The 23900-nt window shown below is 43.8% G+C and overlaps 1 long non-coding RNA gene across 5 annotated transcripts in view; it reads right to left on the reverse strand.

Moving 5' to 3' along the window:
• Positions 1-23900, reverse strand: part of LOC307181287 — a 405967-nt gene that overhangs the window by 30033 nt on the left and 352034 nt on the right. For 4 of the 5 annotated variants that reach the window (XR_013826324.1, XR_013826325.1, XR_013826326.1 and 1 more), the window contains one exon: positions 1544-1629. The exons of the other annotated variant lie outside the window; for it this stretch is intronic. This is a non-coding gene — a long non-coding RNA (uncharacterized lncRNA). The remainder of the gene's footprint in view (positions 1-1543; positions 1630-23900) is intronic. 5 annotated transcript variants of the gene reach the window in all.

Genomic DNA, 23900 nt, shown 5'->3' on the forward strand with positions numbered 1-23900 from the left:
TCTGTGTCATCAGGCCCTTAGCAGCACAATGAGTGGATTCAGGTATGATGATTCTAACTGAAATAAGTCACACAGAAAAAGAAACATCATAAGATATCAGTAATACACGGAATGTAAACTTGGCTACACAGGAACTGAATTACAGAACAGAACAGGGTCTCAAATTTCGAAAACCAACTTATGCTTGCTTAAGGGGAAAGGTGAGTTGGGGTGCTGCATAAAACCAGAGATTGAAATGAGCACAGATAAAGTTCCTTAAGCCAAATATGGAATAGACAAGAGCTACTCCTTGCTCAACGAAAGGGACTCAACACCGCATATTAAACGCCTAAGAATGTACCTGACTAGTAAGTATCTTAAAACCTATGGATTGCTATGTCTCCGAAAGAGAATCAAGCATGTGTACAGGGGCATAAACGCAGCAGTGATAGGATTGGAGAGGTTCGGTGAGCAAATGAAGACCCTTTGAAGTCATATTGCATGGTACCCATTCCACGGGTTTCAACTACCCAGGTTTTAGGTATTCTTCCTTCAGCTAAAACATGCATGTGGAACCCAAGTATGATCAACCATGTGATCGGGAGACGTGTTCAAATATGTCTCAGTTTTCTTCCCCTGGTACTCGGGTGCAACATTCCAGACGCTTTACTAACACTCTCCCCACTTGGAGAGTCAGCGCCTTTAACCTCCTGTTTTTTGCAATTTCTGCGGAAGATGAACAGGAATAGCGAGAACAAAAGAGAGGCTAGCTGGAGGTGTCTGGACGGGCAAATTTAACTCTCATTTCCCACCAGGAAGAGGAAATAACCAAAGGCTCAGCATGCCGTGCCAGAACCAGATTAGGGCCTGAAGACATCCTGCGGTGTTGCGGCCAGGTCACAAGAAAGCGAGTTGAAGAAAGGAGCTCAGGGGCACTGTAATTCACAAACCTGCAGAGTTATAAATGACAGCTATCGTCCAAAAATAGACTGAAGTAAGGCTGCCAAGAGGACTTGAAAGCGGGGCAGAATTGCAGGAAACCGATTTCAGGAGGTAGACTGGAATTGCATTGAAAGCATAGGAAAAGAGGCCGAACGTCCACAATGATGCACTTGGCCAAAAAGGGCGTATGCGTTTTTTCCTGAATATATTCAGGAAAAAACGCATACGCCCTTTTTGGCCAACCAAGCAAGCTTACAAAGGAAATCTGCACTACAATGAAGTCTCACTTCCCCCCGGTCAAAAGGGCCATCTGAAAAAAGTGTAAAATCCAGAAAGGCAGGACAGGCCATGGAGAACTGGGAGCCTTGTTATGCTGATGGGCGGGATGTAAATTGCAAACAACCACTCGGGAGAAGTGTATGGTGTTTCCTGAAACATCTAAAAAACAAAGCAACAGAGCCTAGGGCACTTCCACTTATGGTCCTATAGCTTAGGGAATTTAAAATCAAAAAGACACAGCCACCCCAAAGTTTGGAATGGCTCTGTTTACAAGAACCTCGTTTACAGTACAAGTTCAACATCGCAGAAAGTGAAAAATGGATAAAGAAGTTGTGGTATTTACTTAAAAAGCAATATCACTCAGCAATGAAATCTGTGTCATCAGGCCCTTAGCAGCACAATGAGTGGATTCAGGTATGATGATTCTAACTGAAATAAGTCACACAGAAAAAGAAACATCATAAGATATCAGTAATACACGGAATGGAAACTTGGCTACACAGGAACTGAATTACAGAACAGAACAGGGTCTCAAATTTAGAAAACCAACTTATGCTTGCTTAAGGGGAAAGGTGACTTGGGGTGCTGCATAAAACCAGAAATTGAAATGAGCACAGATAAAGTTCCTTAAGCCAAATATGGAATAGACAAGAGCTACTCCTTGCTCAACGAAATGGACTCAACACCGCATATTAAACGCCTAAGAATGTACCTGACTAGTAAGTATCTTAAAACCTATGGATTGCTATGTCTCCGAAAGAGAATCAAGCATGTGTACAGGGGCATAAACGCAGCAGTGATAGGATTGGAGAGGTTCGTGAGCAAATGAAGACCCTTTGAAGTCATATTGCATGGTACCCATTCCACGGGTTTCAACTACACAGGTTTTAGGTATTCTTCCTTCAGCTAAAACATGCATGTGGAACCCAAGTATGATCAACCATGTGAACGGGAGACGTGTTCAAATATGTCTCAGTTTTCTTCCCCTGGTACTCGGGTGCAACATTCCAGACGCTTTACTAACACTCTCCCGACTTGGAGAGTCAGTCCCTTTAACCTCCTGTTTGGCCCAGTTTGCAATTTCTGCGGAAGATGAACAGGAATAGCGAGAACCAATGAGAGGCTAGCTGGAGGTGTCTGGACGGGCAAATTCAACTCTCATTTCCCACCAGGAAGAGGAATTAACCAAAGGCTCAGCATGCCGGGCTGGAACCAGATTAGGGCCTGAAGCCATCCTGCGGTGTTGCGGCCAGGTCACAAGAAAGCGAGTTGAAGAAAGGAGCTCAGGGGCACTGTAATTCACAAACCTGCAGAGTTATAAATGACAGCTATCGTCCGAAAATAGACTGAAGTAAGGCTGCCAAGAGGACTTGAAAGCGGGGCAGAATTGCAGGAAACCGATTTCAGGAGGTAGACTGGAATTGCATTGAAAGCATAGGAAAAGAGGCCGAACGTCCACAATGATGCACTTGGCCAAAAAGGGCGTATGCGTTTTTTCCTGAATATATTCAGGAAAAAACGCATACGCCCTTTTTGGCCAACCAAGCAAGCTTACAAAGGAAATCTGCACTACAATGAAGTCTCACTTCCCCCCGGTCAAAAGGGCCATCTGAAAAAAGTGTAAAATCCAGAAAGGCAGGACAGGCCATGGAGAACTGGGAGACTTGTTATGCTGATGGGTGGGATGTAAATTGCAAACAACCACTCGGGAGAAGTGTATGGTGTTTCCTGAAACATCTAAAAAACAAAGCAACAGAGCCTAGGGCACTTCCACTTATGGTCCTATAGCTTAGGGAATTTAAAATCAAAAAGACACAGCCACCCCAAAGTTTGGAATGGCTCTGTTTACAAGAACCTCGTTTACAGTACAAGTTCAACATCGCAGAAAGTGAAAAATGGATAAAGAAGTTGTGGTATTTACTTACAAAGCAATATCACTCAGCAATGAAATCTGTGTCATCAGGCCCTTAGCAGCACAATGAGTGGATTCAGGTATGATGATTCTAACTGAAATAAGTCACACAGAAAAAGAAACATCATAAGATATCAGTAATACACGGAATGGAAACTTGGCTACACAGGAACTGAATTACAGAACAGAACAGGGTCTCAAATTTAGAAAACCAACTTATGCTTGCTTAAGGGGAAAGGTGAGTTGGGGTGCTGCATAAAACCAGAGATTGAAATGAGCACAGATAAAGTTCCTTAAGCCAAATATGGAATAGACAAGAGCTACTCCTTGCTCAACGAAATGGACTCAACACCGCATATTAAACGCCTAAGAATGTACCTGACTAGTAAGTATCTTAAAACCTATGGATTGCTATGTCTCCGAAAGAGAATCAAGCATGTGTACAGGGGCATAAACGCAGCAGTGATAGGATTGGAGAGGTTCGTGAGCAAATGAAGACCCTTTGAAGTCATATTGCATGGTACCAATTCCACGGGTTTCAACTACCCAGGTTTTAGGTATTCTTCCTTCAGCTAAAACATGCATGTGGAACCCAAGTATGATCAACCATATGAACGGGAGACGTGTTCAAATATGTCTCAGTTTTCTTCCCCTGGTACTCGGGTGCAACATTCCAGACGCTTTACTAACACTCTCCCGACTTGGAGAGTCAGTCCCTTTAACCTCCTGTTTGGCCCAGTTTGCAATTTCTGCGGAAGATGAACAGGAATAGCGAGAACCAATGAGAGGCTAGCTGGAGGTGTCTGGACGGGCAAATTTAACTCTCATTTCCCACCAGGAAGAGGAAATAACCAAAGGCTCAGCATGCCGTGCCAGAACCAGGTTAGGGCCTGAAGACATCCTGCGGTGTTGCGGCCAGGTCACAAGAAAGCGAGTTGAAGAAAGGAGCTCAGGGGCACTGTAATTCACAAACCTGCAGAGTTATAAATGACAGCTATCGTCCAAAAATAGACTGAAGTAAGGCTGCCAAGAGGACTTGAAAGCGGGGCAGAATTGCAGGAAACCGATTTCAGGAGGTAGACTGGAATTGCACTGAAGGCATAGGAAAAGAGGCAGAACGTCCACAATGATGCACTTGGCCAAAAAGGGCGTATGCGTTTTTTCCTGAATATATTCAGGAAAAAACGCATACGCCCTTTTTGGCCAACCAAGCAAGCTTACAAAGGAAATCTGCACTACAATGAAGTCTCACTTCCCCCCGGTCAAAAGGGCCATCTGAAAAAAGTGTAAAATCCAGAAAGGCAGGACAGGCCATGGAGAACTGGGAGCCTTGTTATGCTGATGGGCGGGATGGAAATTGCAAACAACCACTCGGGAGAAGTGTATGGTGTTTCCTGAAACATCTAAAAAACAAAGCAACAGAGCCTAGGGCACTTCCACTTATGGTCCTATAGCTTAGGGAATTTAAAATCAAAAAGACACAGCCACCCCAAAGTTTGGAATGGCTCTGTTTACAAGAACCTCGTTTACAGTACAAGTTCAACATCGCAGAAAGTGAAAAATGGATAAAGAAGTTGTGGTATTTACTTACAAAGCAATATCACTCAGCAATGAAATCTGTGTCATCAGGCCCTTAGCAGCACAATGAGTGGATTCAGGTATGATGATTCTAACTGAAATAAGTCACACAGAAAAAGAAACATCATAAGATATCAGTAATACACGGAATGGAAACTTGGCTACACAGGAACTGAATTACAGAACAGAACAGGGTCTCAAATTTAGAAAACCAACTTATGCTTGCTTAAGGGGAAAGGTGAGTTGGGGTGCTGCATAAAACCAGAGATTGAAATGAGCACAGATAAAGTTCCTTAAGCCAAATATGGAATAGACAAGAGCTACTCCTTGCTCAACGAAATGGACTCAACACCGCATATTAAACGCCTAAGAATGTACCTGACTAGTAAGTATCTTAAAACCTATGGATTGCTATGTCTCCGAAAGAGAATCAAGCATGTGTACAGGGGCATAAACGCAGCAGTGATAGGATTGGAGAGGTTCGTGAGCAAATGAAGACCCTTTGAAGTCATATTGCATGGTACCCATTCCACGGGTTTCAACTACCCAGGTTTTAGGTATTCTTCCTTCAGCTAAAACATGCATGTGGAACCCAAGTATGATCAACCATGTGAACGGGAGACGTGTTCAAATATGTCTCAGTTTTCTTCCCCTGGTACTCGGGTGCAACATTCCAGACGCTTTACTAACACTCTCCCGACTTGGAGAGTCAGTCCCTTTAACCTCCTGTTTGGCCCAGTTTGCAATTTCTGCGGAAGATGAACAGGAATAGCGAGAACCAATGAGAGGCTAGCTGGAGGTGTCTGGACGGGCAAATTTAACTCTCATTTCCCACCAGGAAGAGGAAATAACCAAAGGCTCAGCATGCCGTGCCAGAACCAGATTAGGGCCTGAAGACATCCTGCGGTGTTGCGGCCAGGTCACAAGAAAGCGAGTTGAAGAAAGGAGCTCAGGGGCACTGTAATTCACAAACCTGCAGAGTTATAAATGACAGCTATCGTCCAAAAATAGACTGAAGTAAGGCTGCCAAGAGGACTTGAAAGCGGGGCAGAATTGCAGGAAACCGATTTCAGGAGGTAGACTGGAATTGCACTGAAGGCATAGGAAAAGAGGCAGAACGTCCACAATGATGCACTTGGCCAAAAAGGGCGTATGCGTTTTTTCCTGAATATATTCAGGAAAAAACGCATACGCCCTTTTTGGCCAACCAAGCAAGCTTACAAAGGAAATCTGCACTACAATGAAGTCTCACTTCCCCCCGGTCAAAAGGGCCATCTGAAAAAAGTGTAAAATCCAGAAAGGCAGGACAGGCCATGGAGAACTGGGAGCCTTGTTATGCTGATGGGCGGGATGTAAATTGCCAACAACCACTCGGGAGAAGTGTATGGTGTTTCCTGAAACATCTAAAAAACAAAGCAACAGAGCCTAGGGCACTTCCACTTATGGTCCTATAGCTTAGGGAATTTAAAATCAAAAAGACACAGCCACCCCAAAGTTTGGAATGGCTCTGTTTACAAGAACCTCGTTTACAGTACAAGTTCAACATCGCAGAAAGTGAAAAATGGATAAAGAAGTTGTGGTATTTACTTACAAAGCAATATCACTCAGCAATGAAATCTGTGTCATCAGGCCCTTAGCAGCACAATGAGTGGATTCAGGTATGATGATTCTAACTGAAATAAGTCACACAGAAAAAGAAACATCATAAGATATCAGTAATACACGGAATGGAAACTTGGCTACACAGGAACTGAATTACAGAACAGAACAGGGTCTCAAATTTAGAAAACCAACTTATGCTTGCTTAAGGGGAAAGGTGAGTTGGGGTGCTGCATAAAACCAGAGATTGAAATGAGCACAGATAAAGTTCCTTAAGCCAAATATGGAATAGACAAGAGCTACTCCTTGCTCAACGAAATGGACTCAACACCGCATATTAAACGCCTAAGAATGTACCTGACTAGTAAGTATCTTAAAACCTATGGATTGCTATGTCTCCGAAAGAGAATCAAGCATGTGTACAGGGGCATAAACGCAGCAGTGATAGGATTGGAGAGGTTCGTGAGCAAATGAAGACCCTTTGAAGTCATATTGCATGGTACCCATTCCACGGGTTTCAACTACCCAGGTTTTAGGTATTCTTCCTTCAGCTAAAACATGCATGTGGAACCCAAGTATGATCAACCATGTGAACGGGAGACGTGTTCAAATATGTCTCAGTTTTCTTCCCCTGGTACTCGGGTGCAACATTCCAGACGCTTTACTAACACTCTCCCGACTTGGAGAGTCAGTCCCTTTAACCTCCTGTTTGGCCCAGTTTGCAATTTCTGCGGAAGATGAACAGGAATAGCGAGAACCAATGAGAGGCTAGCTGGAGGTGTCTGGACGGGCAAATTTAACTCTCATTTCCCACCAGGAAGAGGAAATAACCAAAGGCTCAGCATGCCGTGCCAGAACCAGATTAGGGCCTGAAGACATCCTGCGGTGTTGCGGCCAGGTCACAAGAAAGCGAGTTGAAGAAAGGAGCTCAGGGGCACTGTAATTCACAAACCTGCAGAGTTATAAATGACAGCTATCGTCCAAAAATAGACTGAAGTAAGGCTGCCAAGAGGACTTGAAAGCGGGGCAGAATTGCAGGAAACCGATTTCAGGAGGTAGACTGGAATTGCACTGAAGGCATAGGAAAAGAGGCAGAACGTCCACAATGATGCACTTGGCCAAAAAGGGCGTATGCGTTTTTTCCTGAATATATTCAGGAAAAAACGCATACGCCCTTTTTGGCCAACCAAGCAAGCTTACAAAGGAAATCTGCACTACAATGAAGTCTCACTTCCCCCCGGTCAAAAGGGCCATCTGAAAAAAGTGTAAAATCCAGAAAGGCAGGACAGGCCATGGAGAACTGGGAGCCTTGTTATGCTGATGGGTGGGATGTAAATTGCAAACAACCACTCGGGAGAAGTGTATGGTGTTTCCTGAAACATCTAAAAAACAAAGCAACAGAGCCTAGGGCACTTCCACTTATGGTCCTATAGCTTAGGGAATTTAAAATCAAAAAGACACAGCCACCCCAAAGTTTGGAATGGCTCTGTTTACAAGAACCTCGTTTACAGTACAAGTTCAACATCGCAGAAAGTGAAAAATGGATAAAGAAGTTGTGGTATTTACTTACAAAGCAATATCACTCAGCAATGAAATCTGTGTCATCAGGCCCTTAGCAGCACAATGAGTGGATTCAGGTATGATGATTCTAACTGAAATAAGTCACACAGAAAAAGAAACATCATAAGATATCAGTAATACACGGAATGGAAACTTGGCTACACAGGAACTGAATTACAGAACAGAACAGGGTCTCAAATTTAGAAAACCAACTTATGCTTGCTTAAGGGGAAAGGTGAGTTGGGGTGCTGCATAAAACCAGAGATTGAAATGAGCACAGATAAAGTTCCTTAAGCCAAATATGGAATAGACAAGAGCTACTCCTTGCTCAACGAAATGGACTCAACACCGCATATTAAACGCCTAAGAATGTACCTGACTAGTAAGTATCTTAAAACCTATGGATTGCTATGTCTCCGAAAGAGAATCAAGCATGTGTACAGGGGCATAAACGCAGCAGTGATAGGATTGGAGAGGTTCGTGAGCAAATGAAGACCCTTTGAAGTCATATTGCATGGTACCCATTCCACGGGTTTCAACTACCCAGGTTTTAGGTATTCTTCCTTCAGCTAAAACATGCATGTGGAACCCAAGTATGATCAACCATGTGAACGGGAGACGTGTTCAAATATGTCTCAGTTTTCTTCCCCTGGTACTCGGGTGCAAGATTCCAGACGCTTTACTAACACTCTCCCGACTTGGAGAGTCAGTCCCTTTAACCTCCTGTTTGGCCCAGTTTGCAATTTCTGCGGAAGATGAACAGGAATAGCGAGAACAAATGAGAGGCTAGCTGGAGGTGTCTGGACGGGCAAATTCAACTCTCATTTCCCACCAGGAAGAGGAATTAACCAAAGGCTCAGCATGCCGGGCTGGAACCAGATTAGGGCCTGAAGCCATCCTGCGGTGTTGCGGCCAGGTCACAAGAAAGCGAGTTGAAGAAAGGAGCTCAGGGGCACTGTAATTCACAAACCTGCAGAGTTATAAATGACAGCTATCGTCCAAAAATAGACTGAAGTAAGGCTGCCAAGAGGACTTGAAAGCGGGGCAGAATTGCAGGAAACCGATTTCAGGAGGTAGACTGGAATTGCATTGAAAGCATAGGAAAAGAGGCAGAACGTCCACAATGATGCACTTGGCCAAAAAGGGCGTATGCGTTTTTTCCTGAATATATTCAGGAAAAAACGCATACGCCCTTTTTGGCCAACCAAGCAAGCTTGCAAAGGAAATCTGCACTACAATGAAGTCTCACTTCCCCCCGGTCAAAAGGGCCATCTGAAAAAAGTGTAAAATCCAGAAAGGCAGGACAGACCATGGAGAACTGGGAGCCTTGTTATGCTGATGGGCGGGATGTAATTTGCCAACAACCACTCGGGAGAAGTGTATGGTGTTTCCTGAAACATCTAAAAAACAAAGCAACAGAACCTAGGGCACTTCCACTTATGGTCCTATAGCTTAGGGAAATTAAAATGAAAAAGACACAGCCACCCCAAAGTTTGGAACGGCTCTGTTTACAAGAACCTCGTTTACAGTACAAGTTCAACATCGCAGAAAGTGAAAAATGGATAAAGAAGTTGTGGTATTTACTTACAAAGCAATATCACTCAGCAATGAAATCTGTGTCATCAGGCCCTTAGCAGCACAATGAGTGGATTCAGGTATGATGATTCTAACTGAAATAAGTCACACAGAAAAAGAAATATCATAAGATATCACTAATACACGGAATGTAAACTTGGCTACACAGGAACTGCATTCCAAAACAGAACAGGGTCTCAAATTTAGAAAATCAACTTATGCTTGCTTAAGGGGAAAGGTGAGTTGGGGTGCTGCATAAAACCAGAGATTGAAATGAGCACAGATAAAGTTCCTTAAGCCAAATATGGAATAGACAAGAGCTACTCCTTGCTCAACGAAATGGACTCAAAACCCCATATTAAACGCCTAAGAATGTACCTGACTAGTAAGTATCTTAAAACGTATGGATTGCTATGTCTCCAAAAGAGAATCAAGCGTGTGTACAGGGGCATAAACGCAGCAGTGATAGGATTGGAGAGGTTCGGGGAGCAAATGAAGACCCTTTGAAGTCATATTGCATGGTACCCATTACACGGGTCTCAACTCTCCAGGTTTAAGGTATTCTTCCTTCAGCTAAAACATGCATGTGGAACCCAGAGTATGATCAACCATGTGAACGGGAGACATGTTCAAATATGTCTCTGTTTTCCTCCCCTGGTACTCGGGTGCAACATTCCAGACGCTTTACTAACACTCTCCCCACTTGGAGAGTCAGCGCCTTTAACCTCCTGTTTGGCCCAGTTTGCAATTTCTGCGGAAGATGAACAGGAATAGCGAGAACCAATGAGAGGCTAGCTGGAGGTGTCTGGACGGGCAAATTCAACTCTCATTTCCCACCAGGAAGAGGAATTAACCAAAGGCTCAGCATGCCGGGCCGGAACCAGATTAGGGCCTGAAGCCATCCTGCGGTGTTGCGGCCAGGTCACAAGAAAGCGAGTTGAAGAAAGGAGCTCAGGGGCACTGTAATTCACAAACCTGCAGAGTTATAAATGACAGCTATCGTCCAAAAATAGACTGAAGTAAGGCTGCCAAGAGGACTTGAAAGCGGGGCAGAATTGCAGGAAACCGATTTCAGGAGGTAGACTGGAATTGCATTGAAAGCATAGGAAAAGAGGCAGAACGTCCACAATGATGCACTTGGCCAAAAACGGCGTATGCGTTTTTTCCTGAATATATTCAGGAAAAAACGCATACGCCCTTTTTGGCCAACCAAGCAAGCTTGCAAAGGAAATCGGCACTACAACGAAGTCTCACTTCCCCCTGTTCAAAAGGGCCATCTGAAAAAAGTGTAAATCCAGAAAGGCAGGACAGGCCATGGAGAACTGGGAGCCTTGTTATGCTGATGGGCGGGATGTAAATTGCCAACAACCACTCGGGAGAAGTGTATGGTGTTTCCTGAAACATCTAAAAAACAAAGCAACAGAGCCTAGGGCACTTCCACTTATGGTCCTATAGCTTAGGGAATTTAAAATCAAAAAGACACAGCCACCCCAAAGTTTGGAACGGCTCTGTTTACAAGAACCTCGTTTACAGTACAAGTTCAACATCGCAGAAAGTGAAAAATGGATAAAGAAGTTGTGGTATTTACTTAAAAAGCAATATCACTCAGCAATGAAATCTGTGTCATCAGGCCCTTAGCAGCACAATGAGTGGATTCAGGTATGATGATTGTAACTGAAATAAGTCACACAGAAAAAGAAACATCATAAGATATCAGTAATACACGGAATGTAAACTTGGCTACACAGGAACTGAATTACAGAACAGAACAGGGTCTCAAATTTCGAAAACCAACTTATGCTTGCTTAAGGGGAAAGGTGAGTTGGGGTGCTGCATAAAACCAGAGATTGAAATGAGCACAGATAAAGTTCCTTAAGCCAAATATGGAATAGACAAGAGCTACTCCTTGCTCAACGAAATGGACTCAACACCGCATATTAAACGCCTAAGAATGTACCTGACTAGTAAGTATCTTAAAACCTAGGGATTGCTATGTCTCCGAAAGAGAATCAAGCATGTGTACAGGGGCATAAACGCAGCAGTGATAGGATTGGAGAGGTTCGGTGAGCAAATGAAGACCCTTTGAAGTCATATTGCATGGTACCCATTCCACGGGTTTCAACTACCCAGGTTTAAGGTATTCTTCCTTCAGCTAAAACATGCATGTGGAACCCAAGTATGATCAACCATGTGAACGGGAGACGTGTTCAAATATGTCTCAGTTTTCGTCCCCTGGTACTCGGGTGCAACATTCCAGACGCTTTACTAACACTCTCCCCACTTGGAGAGTCAGCGCCTTTAACCTCCTGTTTGGCCCAGTTTGCAATTTCTGCGGAAGATGAACAGGAATAGCGAGAACCAATGAGAGGCTAGCTGGAGGTGTCTGGACGGGCAAATTTAACTCTCATTTCCCACCAGGAAGAGGAAATAACCAAAGGCTCAGTGTGCCGTGCCGGAACCAGATTAGGGCCTGAAGCCATCCTGCGGTGTTGCGGCCAGCTCACAAGAAAACGAGTTGAAGAAAGGAGCTCAGGGGCACTGTAATTCACAAACCTGCAGAGTTATAAATGACAGCTATCGTCCAAAAATAGACTGAAGTAAGGCTGCCAAGAGGACTTGAAAGCGGGGCAGAATTGCAGGAAACCGATTTCAGGAGGTAGACTGGAATTGCATTGAAAGCATAGGAAAAGAGGCCGAACGTCCACAATCATGCACTTGGCCAAAAAGGGCGTATGCGTTTTTTCCTGAATATATTCAGGAAAAAACGCATACGCCCTTTTTGGCCAACCAAGCAAGCTTGCAAAGGAAATCTGCACTACAATGAAGTCTCACTTCCCCCCGGTCAAAAGGGCCATCTGAAAAAAGTGTAAAATCCAGAAAAGCAGGACAGGCCATGGAGAACTGGGAGCCTTGTTATGCTGATGGGCGGGATTTAAATTGCCAACAGACACTCAGGAGAAGTGTATGGTGTTTCCTGAAACATCTAAAAAACAAAGCAACAGAGCCGAGGGCACTTGCGCTTATGGTCCTATAGCTTAGGGAAATTAAAATCAAAAAGACACAGCCACCCCAAAGTTTGGGACGCCTCCGTTTACAAGAACCTCGTTTACCGTACAAGTTCAATATCACAGAAAGTGAAAAATGGATAAACAACTTGTGGTACTTACGTACAATGCAGTATCACGCAGCAATGAAATCTATGTCATCAGGCCCGTAGCAGCATAATGAGTGGATTCAGGTACGATGATTCTAACTGAAATAAGTCACACAGAAAAAGAAACATCATAAGATATCACTAATACACGGAATGTAAACTTGGCTACACAGGAACTGCATTCCAAAACAGAACAGGTTCTCAAATTTAGAAAACCAACTTATGCTTGCTTAAGGGGAAAGGTGAGTTGGGGTGCTGCATAAAACCAGAGATTGAAATGAGCACAGATAAAGTTCCTTAAGCCAAATATGGAATACACAAGCGCTACTCCTTGCTCAACGAAATGGACACAAAACCCCATATTAAACGCCTAAGAATGTACCTGACTAGTAAGTATCTTAAAACCTATGGATTGCTATGTCTCCGAAAGAGAATCAAGCATGTGTACAGGGGCATAAACGCAGCAGTGATAGGATTGGAGAGGTTCGTGAGCAAATGAAGACCCTTTGAAGTCATATTGCATGGTACCCATTCCACGGGTTTCAACTACCCAGGTTTAAGGTATTCTTCCTTCATCTAAAACATGCATGTGGAACCTAGAGTATGATCAACCATGTGATCGGGAGACGTGTTCAAATATGTCTCAGTTTTCGTACCCTGGTACTCGGGTGCAACATTCCAGACGCTTTACTAACACTCTCCCCACTTGGAGAGTCAGTCCCTTTAACTTCCTGTTTGGCCCAGTTTGCAATTTCTGTGGAAGATGAACAGGAATAGCGAGAACCAATGAAAGACTAGCTGGAGGTGTCTGGATGGGCAAATATAACTCTCATTTCCCACCAGGAAGAGGAATTAACCAAAGGCTCAGCGTGCCGTGCCAGAACCAGATTAGGGCCTGAAGACATCCTGTGGTGTTGCGGCCAGATCACAAGAAAGCGAGTTGAAGAAAGGAGCTCAGGGGCACTGTAATTCACAAACCTGCAGAGTTATAAATGACAGCTATCGTCCAAAAATAGACTGAAGTAAGGCTGCCAAGAGGACTTGAAAGCGGGGCAGAATTGCAGGAAACCGATTTCAGGAGGTAGACTGGAATTGCATTGAAAGCATAGGAAAAGAGGCAGAACGTCCACAATGATGCACTTGGCCAAAAAGGGCGTATGCGTTTTTTCCTGAATATATTCAGGAAAAAACGCATACGCCCTTTTTGGCCAACCAAGCAAGCTTGCAAAGGAAATCTGCACTACAATGAAGTCTCACTTCCCCCCGGTCAAAAGGGCCATCTGAAAAAAGTGTAAAATCCAGAAAGGCAGGACAGGCCATGGAGAACTGGGAGCCTTGTTATGCTGATGGGCGGGATGTAAATTGCCAACAACCACTTGGGAGAAGTGTATGGTGTTTCCTGAAACATCTAAAAAACAAAGCAACAGAACCTAGGACACTGCCACTTATGGTCCTATAGCTTAGGGAAATTAAAATCAAAAAGACACAGCCACCCCAAAGTTTGGAACGGCTCTGTTTACAAGAACCTCGTTTACAGTACAAGTTCAACATCGCAGAAAGTGAAAAATGGATAAAGAAGTTGTGGTATTTACTTACAAAGCAATATCACTCAGCAATGAAATCTGTGTCATCAGGCCCTTAGCATCACAATGAGTGGATTCAGGTATGATGATTCTAACTGAAATAAGTCACACAGAAAAAGAAACATCATAAGATATCAGTAATACACGGAATGGAAACTTGGCTACACAGGAACTGAATTACAGAACAGAACAGGGTCTCAAATTTAGAAAACCAACTTATGCTTGCTTAAGGGGAAAGGTGAGTTGGGGTGCTGCATAAAACCAGAGATTGAAATGAGCACAGATAAAGTTCCTTAAGCCAAATATGGAATAGACAAGAGCTACTCCTTGCTCAACGAAATGGACTCAACACCGCATATTAAACGCCTAAGAATGTACCTGACTAGTAAGTATCTTAAAACCTATGGATTGCTATGTCTCCGAAAGAGAATCAAGCATGTGTACATGGGCATAAATGCAGCAGTGATAGGATTGGAGGGGTTCGTGAGCAAATGAAGACCCTTTGAAGTCATATTGCATGGTACCCATTCCACGGGTCTCAACTCTCCAGGTTTAAGGTATTGTTCCTTCAGCTAAAACATGCATGTGGAACCTAGATTATGATCAACCATGTGATCGGGAGACGTGTTCAAATATGTCTCAGTTTTCGTACCCTGGTACTCGGGTTCAACATTCCAGACGCTTTACTAACACTCTCCCCACTTGGAGAGTCAGTCCCTTTAACCTCCTGTTTGGCCCAGTTTGCAATTTCTGTGGAAGATGAACAGGAATAGCGAGAACCAATGAGAGACTAGCTGGAGGTGTCTGGATGGGCAAATTTAACTCTCATTTCCCACCAGGAAGAGGAATTAACCAAAGGCTCAGCGTGCCGTGCCGGAACCAGACTAGGGCCTGTAGACATCCTGCGGTGTTGCGGCCAGGTCACAAGAAAGCGAGTTGAAGAAAGGAGCTCAGGGGCACTGTAATGCACAAACCTGCAGAGTTATAAATGACAGCTATCGTCCAAAAATAGACTGAAGTAAGGCTGCCAAGAGGACTTGAAAGCGGGGCAGAATTGCAGGAAACCGATTTCAGGAGGTAGACTGGAATTGCATTGAAGGCATAGGAAAAGAGGCAGAACGTCCACAATGATGCACTTGGCCAAAAAGGGCGTATGCATTTTTTCCTGAATATATTCAGGAAAAAACGCATATGCCCTTTTTGGCCAACCAAGCAAACTTGCAAAGGAAATCTGCACTACAATGAAGTCTCACTTCCCCCCGGTCAAAAGGGCCATCTGAAAAAAGTGTAAAATCCAGAAAGGCAGGACAGGCCATGGAGAACTGGGAGCCTTGTTATGCTGATGGGCGGGATGTAAATTGCCAACAACCACTCGGGAGAAGTGTATGGTGTTTCCTGAAACATCTAAAAAACAAAGCAACAGAACCTAGGGCACTTCCACTTATGGTCCTATAGCTTAGGGAAATTAAAATGAAAAAGACACAGCCACCCCAAAGTTTGGAACGGCTCTGTTTACAAGAACCTCGTTTACAGTACAAGTTCAACATCGCAGAAAGTGAAAAATGGATAAAGAAGTTGTGGTATTTACTTACAAAGCAATATCACTCAGCAATGAAATCTGTGTCATCAGGCCCTTAGCAGCACAATGAGTGGATTCAGGTATGATGATTCTAACTGAAATAAGTCACACAGAAAAAGAAACATCATAAGATATCACTAATACACGGAATGTAAACTTGGCTACACAGGAACTGCATTCCAAAACAGAACAGGGTCTCAAATTTAGAAAACCAACTTATGCTTGCTTAAGGGGAAAGGTGAGTTGGGGTGCTGCATAAAACCAGAGATTGAAATGAGCACAGATAAAGTTCCTTAAGCCAAATATGGAATAGTCAAGAGCTACTCCTTGCTCAACGAAATGGACTCAAAACCCCATATTAAACGCCTAAGAATGTACCTGACTAGTAAGTATCTTAAAACCTATGGATTGCTATGTCTCCAAAAGAGAATCAAGCGTGTGTACAGGGGCATAAACGCAGCAGTGATAGGATTGGGGAGGTTCGGTGAGCAAATGAAGACCCTTTGAAGTCATATTGCATGGTACCCATTACACGGGTCTCAACTCTCCAGGTTTAAGGTATTCTTCCTTCAGCTAAAACATGCATGTGGAACCCAGAGTATGATCCACCATGTGAACGGGAGACGTGTTCAAATATGTCTCAGTTTTCCTCCCCTGGTACTCGGGTGCAACATTCCAGACGCTTTACTAACACTCTCCCGACTTGGAGAGTCAGTCCCTTTAACCTCCTGTTTGGCCCAGTTTGCAATTTCTGCGGAAGATGAACAGGAATAGCGAGAACCAATGAGAGGCTAGCTGGAGGTGTCTGGACGGGCAAATTCAACTCTCATTTCCCACCAGGAAGAGGAATTAACCAAAGGCTCAGCATGCCGGGCCAAAACCAGATTAGGGCCTGAAGCCATCCTGCGGTGTTGCGGCCAGGTCACAAGAAAGCGATTTGAAGAAAGGAACTCAGGGGCACTGTAATTCACAAACCTGCAGAGTTATAAATGACAGCTATCGTCCAAAAATAGACTGAAGTAAGGCTGCCAAGAGGACTTGAAAGCGGGGCAGAATTGCAGGAAACCGATTTCAGGAGGTAGACTGGAATTGCATTGAAAGCATAGGAAAAGAGGCAGAACGTCCACAATGATGCACTTGGCCAAAAAGGGCGTATGCGTTTTTTCCTGAATATATTCAGGAAAAAACGCATACGCCCTTTTTGGCCAACCAAGCAAGCTTGCAAAGGAAATCTGCACTACAATGAAGTCTCACTTCCCCCCGGTCAAAAGGGCCATCTGAAAAAAGTGTAAAATCCAGAAAGGCAGGACAGGCCATGGAGAACTGGGAGCCTTGTTATGCTGATGGGCGGGATGTAAATTGCCAACAACCACTTGGGAGAAGTGTATGGTGTTTCCTGAAACAACTAAAAAACAAAGCAACAGAACCTAGGGCACTTCCACTTATGGTCCTATAGCTTAGGGAAATTAAAATGAAAAAGACACAGCCACCCCAAAGTTTGGAACGGCTCTGTTTACAAGAACCTCGTTTACAGTACAAGTTCAACATCGCAGAAAGTGAAAAATGGATAAAGAAGTTGTGGTATTTACTTACAAAGCAATATCACTCAGCAATGAAATCTGTGTCATCAGGCCCTTAGCAGCACAATGAGTGGATTCAGGTATGATGATTCTAACTGAAATAAGTCACACAGAAAAAGAAACATCATAAGATATCACTAATACACGGAATGTAAACTTGGCTACACAGGAACTGCATTCCAAAACAGAACAGGGTCTCAAATTTAGAAAACCAACTTATGCTTGCTTAAGGGGAAAGGTGAGTTGGGGTGCTGCATAAAACCAGAGATTGAAATGAGCACAGATAAAGTTCCTTAAGCCAAATATGGAATAGTCAAGAGCTACTCCTTGCTCAACGAAATGGACTCAAAACCCCATATTAAACGCCTAAGAATGTACCTGACTAGTAAGTATCTTAAAACCTATGGATTGCTATGTCTCCAAAAGAGAATCAAGCGTGTGTACAGGGGCATAAACGCAGCAGTGATAGGATTGGGGAGGTTCGGTGAGCAAATGAAGACCCTTTGAAGTCATATTGCATGGTACCCATTACACGGGTCTCAACTCTCCAGGTTTAAGGTATTCTTCCTTCAGCTAAAACATGCATGTGGAACCCAGAGTATGATCCACCATGTGAACGGGAGACGTGTTCAAATATGTCTCAGTTTTCCTCCCCTGGTACTCGGGTGCAACATTCCAGACGCTTTACTAACACTCTCCCGACTTGGAGAGTCAGTCCCTTTAACCTCCTGTTTGGCCCAGTTTGCAATTTCTGCGGAAGATGAACAGGAATAGCGAGAACCAATGAGAGGCTAGCTGGAGGTGTCTGGACGGGCAAATTCAACTCTCATTTCCCACCAGGAAGAGGAATTAACCAAAGGCTCAGCATGCCGGGCCAAAACCAGATTAGGGCCTGAAGCCATCCTGCGGTGTTGCGGCCAGGTCACAAGAAAGCGATTTGAAGAAAGGAACTCAGGGGCACTGTAATTCACAAACCTGCAGAGTTATAAATGACAGCTATCGTCCAAAAATAGACTGAAGTAAGGCTGCCAAGAGGACTTGAAAGCGGGGCAGAATTGCAGGAAACCGATTTCAGGAGGTAGACTGGAATTGCATTGAAAGCATAGGAAAAGAGGCAGAACGTCCACAATGATGCACTTGGCCAAAAAGGGCGTATGCGTTTTTTCCTGAATATATTCAGGAAAAAACGCATACGCCCTTTTTGGCCAACCAAGCAAGCTTGCAAAGGAAATCTGCACTACAATGAAGTCTCACTTCCCCCCGGTCAAAAGGGCCATCTGAAAAAAGTGTAAAATCCAGAAAGGCAGGACAGGCCATGGAGAACTGGGAGCCTTGTTATGCTGATGGGCGGGATGTAAATTGCCAACAACCACTTGGGAGAAGTGTATGGTGTTTCCTGAAACAACTAAAAAACAAAGCAACAGAACCTAGGGCACTTCCACTTATGGTCCTATAGCTTAGGGAAATTAAAATGAAAAAGACACAGCCACCCCAAAGTTTGGAACGGCTCTGTTTACAAGAACCTCGTTTACAGTACAAGTTCAACATCGCAGAAAGTGAAAAATGGATAAAGAAGTTGTGGTATTTACTTACAAAGCAATATCACTCAGCAATGAAATCTGTGTCATCAGGCCCTTAGCAGCACAATGAGTGGATTCAGGTATGATGATTCTAACTGAAATAAGTCACACAGAAAAAGAAACATCATAAGATATCACTAATACACGGAATGTAAACTTGGCTACACAGGAACTGCATTCCAAAACAGAACAGGGTCTCAAATTTAGAAAACCAACTTATGCTTGCTTAAGGGGAAAGGTGAGTTGGGGTGCTGCATAAAACCAGAGATTGAAATGAGCACAGATAAAGTTCCTTAAGCCAAATATGGAATAGACAAGAGCTACTCCTTGCTCAACGAAATGGACTCAAAACCCCATATTAAACGCCTAAGAATGTACCTGACAAGTAAGTATTTTAAAACCTATGGATTGCTATGTCTCCAAAAGAGAATCAAGCGTGTGTACAGGGGCATAAACGCAGCAGTGATAGGATTGGAGAGGTTCGGTGAGCAAATGAAGACCCTTTGAAGTCATATTGCATGGTACCCATTACACGGGTTTCAACTCTCCAGGTTTAAGGTATTCTTCCTTCAGCTAAAACATGCATGTGGAACCCAGAGTATGATCAACCATGTGAACGGGAGACGTGTTCAAATATGTCTCAGTTTTCCTCCCCTGGTACTCGGGTGCAACATTCCAGACGCTTTACTAACACTCTCCCGACTTGGAGAGTCAGTCCCTTTAACCTCCTGTTTGGCCCAGTTTGCAATTTCTGTGGAAGATGAACAGGAATAGCGAGAACCAATGAAAGAATAGCTGGAGGTGTCTGGACGGGCAAATTTAACTCTCATTTCCCACCAGGAAGAGGAATTAACCAAAGGCTCAGCGTGCCGTGCCAGAACCAGATTAGGGCCTGAAGACATCCTGCGGTGTTGCGGCCAGGCCACAAGAAAGCGAGTTGAAGAAAGGAGCTCAGGGGCACTGTAATTCACAAACCTGCAGAGTTATAAATGACAGCTATCGTCCAAAAATAGACTGAAGTAAGGCTGCCAAGAGGACTTGAAAGCGGGGCAGAATTGCAGGAAACCGATTTCAGGAGGTAGACTGGAATTGCATTGAAAGCATAGGAAAAGAGGCAGAACGTCCACAATGATGCACTTGGCCAAAAAGGGCGTATGCGTTTTTTCCTGAATATATTCAGGAAAAAACGCATACGCCCTTTTTGGCCAACCAAGCAAGCTTGCAAAGGAAATCTGCACTACAATGAAGTCTCACTTCCCCCCGGTCAAAAGGGCCATCTGATAAAAGTGTAAAATCCAGAAAGGCAGGACAGGCCATGGAGAACTGGGAGCCTTGTTATGCTGATGGGCGGGATGTAAATTGCCAACAACCACTTGGGAGAAGTGTATGGTGTTTCCTGAAACAACTAAAAAACAAAGCAACAGAACCTAGGGCACTTCCACTTATGGTCCTATAGCTTAGGGAAATTAAAATCAAAAAGACACAGCCACCCCAAAGTTTGGAACGGCTCTGTTTACAAGAACCTCGTTTACAGTACAAGTTCAACATCGCAGAAAGTGAAAAATGGATAAAGAAGTTGTGGTATTTACTTACAAAGCAATATCACTCAGCAATGAAATCTGTGTCAACAGGCCCTTAGCAGCACAATGAGTGGATTCAGGTATGATGATTCTAACTGAAATAAGTCACACAGAAAAAGAAACATCATAAGATATCAGTAATACACGGAATGGAAACTTGGCTACACAGGAACTGAATTACAGAACAGAACAGGGTCTCAAATTTAGAAAACTAACTTATGCTTGCTTAAGGGGAAAGGTGAGTTGGGGTGCTGCATAAAACCAGAGATTGAAATGAGCACAGATAAAGTTCCTTAAGCCAAATATGGAATAGACAAGAGCTACTCCTTGCTGAACGAAATGGACTCAACACCCCATATTAAACGCCTAAGAATGTACCTGACTAGTAAGTATCTTCAAACCTATGGATTGCTATGTCTCCGAAAGAGAATCAAGCATGTGTACAGGGGCATAAACGCAGCAGTGATAGGATTGGAGAGGTTCGTGAGCAAATGAAGACCCTTTGAAGTCATATTGCATGGTACCCATTCCACGGGTTTCAACTACCCAGGTTTAAGGTATTCTTCCTTCAGCTAAAACATGCATGTGGAACCTAGAGTATGATCAACCATGTGATCGGGAGACGTGTTCAAATATGTCTCAGTTTTCGTACCCTGGTACTCGGGTGCAACTTTCCAGACGCTTTACTAACACTCTCCCGACTTGGAGAGTCAGTCCCTTTAACCTCTTGTTTGGCCCAGTTTGCAATTTCTGTGGAAGATGAACAGGAATAGCGAGAACCAATGAAAGAATAGCTGGAGGTGTATGGATGGGCAAATTTAACTCTCATTTCCCACCAGGAAGAGGAATTAACCAAAGGCTCAGCATGCCGTGCCAGAACCAGATTAGGGCCTGAAGACATCCTGCGGTGTTGCGGCCAGGCCACAAGAAAGCGAGTTGAAGAAAGGAGCTCAGGGGCACTGTAATTCACAAACCTGCAGAGTTATAAATGACAGCTATCGTCCAAAAATAGACTGAAGTAAGGCTGCCAAGAGGACTTGAAAGCGGGGCAGAATTGCAGGAAACCGATTTCAGGAGGTAGACTGGTGCATTGAAAGCATAGGAAAAGAGGCAGAACGTCCACAATGATGCACTTGGCCAAAAAGGGCGTATGCGTTTTTTCCTGAATATATTCAGGAAAAAACGCATACGCCCTTTTTGGCCAACCAAGCAAACTTGCAAAGGAAATCTGCACTACAATGAAGTCTCACTTCCCCCCGGTCAAAAGGGCCATCTGAAAAAAGTGTAAAATCCAGAAAGGCAGGACAGGCCATGGAGAACTGGGAGCCTTGTTATGCTGATGGGCGGGATGTAAATTGCCAACAGACACTCAGGAGAAGTGTATGGTGTTTCCTGAAACATCTAAAAAACAAAGCAACAGAGCCGAGGGCACTTGCGCTTATGGTCCTATAGCTTAGGGAAATTAAAATCAAAAAGACACAGCCACCCCAAAGTTTGGGACGCCTCCGTTTACAAGAACCTCGTTTACCGTACAAGTTCAATATCACAGAAAGTGAAAAATGGATAAAGAACTTGTGGTACTTACGTACAATGCAGTATCACTCAGCAATGAAATCTATGTCATCAGGCCCGTAGCAGCATAATGAGTGGATTCAGGTACGATGATTCTAACTGAAATAAGTCACACAGAAAAAGAAACATCATAAGATATCACTAATACACGGAATGTAAACTTGGCTACACAGGAACTGCATTCTAAAACAGAACAGGGTCTCAAATTTAGAAAACCAACTTATGCTTGCTTAAGGTGAAAGGTGAGTTGGGGTGCTGCAAAAAACCAGAGATTGAAATGAGCACAGGTAAAGTTCCTTAAGCCAAATATGGAATACACAAGAGCTACTCCTTGCTCAACGAAATGGACACAAAACCCCATATTAAACGCCTAAGAATGCACCTGACTAGTAAGTATCTTAAAACCTATGGATTGCTATGTCTCCGAAAGAGAATCAAGCATGTGTACAGGGGCATAAACGCAGCAGTGATAGGATTGGAGAGGTTCGTGAGCAAATGAAGACCCTTTGAAGTCATATTGCATGGTACCCATTCCACGGGTTTCAACTCTCCAGGTTTAAGGTATTCTTCCTTCATCTAAAACATGCATGTGGAACCTGGAGTATGATCAACCATGTGATCGGGAGACGTGTTCAAATATGTCTCAGTTTTCGTACACTGGTACTCGGGTGCAACATTCCAGACACTTTACTAACACTCTCCCCACTTGGAGAGTCAGTCCCTTTAACTTCCTGTTTGGCCCAGTTTGCAATTTCTGTGGAAGATGAACAGGAATAGCGAGAACCAATGAAAGACTAGCTGGAGGTGTCTGGATGGGCAAATATAACTCTCATTTCCCACCAGGAAGAGGAATTAACCAAAGGCTCAGCGTGCCGTGCCAGAACCAGATTAGGGCCTGAAGACATCCTGCGGTGTTGCGGCCAGGTCACAAGAAAGCGAGTTGAAGAAAGGAGCTCAGGGGCACTGTAATTCACAAACCTGCAGAGTTATAAATGACAGCTATCGTCCAAAAATAGACTGAAGTAAGGCTGCCAAGAGGACTTGAAAGCGGGGCAGAATTGCAGGAAACCGATTTCAGGAGGTAGACTGGAATTGCATTGAAAGCATAGGAAAAGAGGCAGAACGTCCACAATGATGCACTTGGCCAAAAAGGGCGTATGCGTTTTTTCCTGAATATATTCAGGAAAAAACGCATACGCCCTTTTTGGCCAACCAAGCAAGCTTGCAAAGGAAATCTGCACTACAATGAAGTCTCACTTCCCCCCGGTCAAAAGGGCCATCTGAAAAAAGTGTAAAATCCAGAAAGGCAGGACAGGCCATGGAGAACTGGGAGCCTTGTTATGCTGATGGGCGGGATGTAAATTGCCAAGAACCACTTGGGAGAAGTGTATGGTGTTTCCTGAAACAACTAAAAAACAAAGCAACAGAACCTAGGGCACTTCCACTTATGGTCCTATAGCTTAGGGAAATTAAAATGAAAAAGACACAGCCACCCCAAAGTTTGGAACGGCTCTGTTTACAAGAACCTCGTTTACAGTAAAAGTTCAACATCGCAGAAAGTGAAAAATGGATAAAGAAGTTGTGGTATTTACTTACAAAGCAATATCACTCAGCAATGAAATCTGTGTCATCAGGCCCTTAGCAGCACAATGAGTGGATTCAGGTATGATGATTCTAACTGAAATAAGTCACACAGAAAAAGAAACATCATAAGATATCAGTAATACACGGAATGTAAACTTGGCTACACAGGAACTGAATTACAGAACAGAACAGGGTCTCAAATTTAGAAAACCAACTTATGCTTGCTTAAGGGGAAAGGTGAGTTGGGGTGCTGCATAAAACCAG

This window comes from Stenella coeruleoalba, assembly GCF_951394435.1.
Source record: "Stenella coeruleoalba genome assembly, contig: scaffold_166, whole genome shotgun sequence".
NCBI classification, from domain to species: domain Eukaryota; kingdom Metazoa; phylum Chordata; class Mammalia; order Artiodactyla; family Delphinidae; genus Stenella; species Stenella coeruleoalba.